A 2,386-nucleotide genomic window follows, 5' to 3' on the forward strand; every position below is an offset into this window, starting at 1 on the left:
CACATCCCTGCCAGGTTTTGGGATCATTGTGATTTGAGACGTTTTCCAAGCGAAAGGAAAATATTCGACTCTAAACATCGCATTGCATAGAAAAGAAAACATTCTTATAGCAATATCCGGAAGATGGGACACCATTTCATTGGTTATAAGATCATGACCAAGAGTTTTCTATAGTTGAAGCTGGTCAATAATTTTCTTAACATCATTTTTTTGGATTCGGAACTTTCCGCATTCCTAATGCTGCCATTAATTTCTAAATGAACCATAGGTGAGTTTGGTGTAAAAACCGATTGCAGGTGTTCAGCAAAAGCTGGAGCTGTTTCTTCCTTACTCTTTGACTATTTTCCATTTCTCAGCCTAGGGGTGGTTCAGTTTCTTTTGGGTCTTTTAACTGCTTAGTGACTATCCATAATGATAGTTTATCTTTTCCAGAAGGGGAGGGGTATTCCGTGAATTTCTGTATATTTTCGTCCAGTTCTTTATCTGAAGTATCTGAAGAGCTTAGCTACTTGATTAAACATTTGTTTGCGGTTGGAGATCTAGTTCGTTGCCATTCTCTTCGTATACTGCATTTTTCTTTTAAAAGATTTTCAATTAGAGTGGACGGAGTCATGCATGTTGGGTTTTTGCACTGGTGGGGGGAAATAATATATGATTGGTGAGACATTGATTTAAAATTGTTTCGTCTTTTATACAAATTAAAACGTAACAATAATTGCAAGATGTACAAATTAAATTAATTTATTATTTAATTCGTACAAATTGCTTACTAAGCAATCTATGCGAGCGCTTAACTTATGACCTAATTCATAATTTTTTGTTGATTCGTCAACCAAGAAATTAAGCAACAGGTGTGAGCGATTAACTCATGACCTAGTTCTTAATTTTTTGTTGATTCGTCAACATTATGCCGGCTCTGCGTTGGTATTATGAGTTGGTCTAGATTTGTTAGCCTCAGCAGGTTGTTGTTTATGTGCAAGACCAAGCGACATCGTAAGTGGACGGTGATGTATGATTATTGGCTGATGTTGATGGTATTCTCGGTTTAATGTAACACATGTAATATAATACTCCAACGAATATGATTATTGTTATAGCTGTGGCCCAGATAACCCATTTTATCCAATATTGATGAGTTATTATTGTTTTCCAAGATATTTGATTGACTTGGTCCATATTGTCCTTGCGGAGTACAAAAACATAGTTGATAAGTCTTGCATCAATGGGATAACGGTTTCATTTGTAATTTTATACATTTTTCTGTTAGGCATCATGATGTTTTACATGCTGATTGGTTTAACATGGTGTGTGATTGATTGGAATTCTTTCTTCTTTCAAGTTGAATAGTTTTAGAATGTATTATACAATCTGGAGAGATGTGGATGATTCCTGTATAGTTCAAAACTACTTCTTCACGTTCAATATGGCAAATTACATGAATTGTCATTAAATTTGGTGTAATGAATATCCAAGCATTGGGCGTTCAAAGCCCTTTCCAAACTGGTTGTATAACTTAAAATCTTTTTGATGGACAGTTATCGAATGATAATTTGTTATACAATTGCTTAATTGCACAATTGGAACTCTCGTCAATGTTGCGAAATATTGTTGGGTGAAGTAACCTAGTAACATTATTCAGCTTGGTTGCCGTCTCCATTTGACTTATAGTTACGTCAAACTATTTTTTTTTGCTATAATTGATGCCAAATGTGGATGTTAACAATTCAATTTCTTGATATATGGTGAATTGGAAACTAAATCGTCACATTGTATATAAGGATTGACAGCTTTTGACTTGGTACACAACATTGTTAATTGTTTTATGGTGTTATTAACGTTTCTTTGATCTTGAATTACGTCACGGATTGGAAATGTGACAATGGTTCTAAGTGTTCCTCTTTGTATTTTTGCTTTGCGTAATCCTTCAATGAATAATCCTGATTCGGGATATGTTACTGTGGGTGTTGCTAATGTAGTTCCTAATGTGAGATATGCCAATAATATAGCAAGAACTGTCGATCTTGATTGCATAGCCGATAACCATTGTCGTTTCGTTCTAGGATCTCCAACAATAGAGTTTGTCGGAACTACTTCTTTATTTCTGACATTATTTCTCATTGGTAACATAACACTTCGTTCAATAATGTGTGTGACTGACTCATAGATGGCGGCACTAATACTAAATCTGTCAAATCATATGTTAATCCGACCATTTGTTTACAAGTTACAGTGCTTTAAGTGTGCTGATTTATCATTGTTTTTTAATGAAAAAAAATACTGTTCAATGCCAGGAATGGCTTGAAAAACATTATTCGGACTCTGCTTCATCAAAAGGAAGCATTTGTTATTGGTATGCCGAATTCAAACGTGATCGTACAGACACCGA

The sequence above is a fragment of the Teleopsis dalmanni genome, chromosome 1, assembly GCF_002237135.1.
Source record: "Teleopsis dalmanni isolate 2A chromosome 1, ASM223713v2, whole genome shotgun sequence".
Taxonomy (NCBI): Eukaryota; Metazoa; Arthropoda; class Insecta; order Diptera; family Diopsidae; genus Teleopsis; species Teleopsis dalmanni.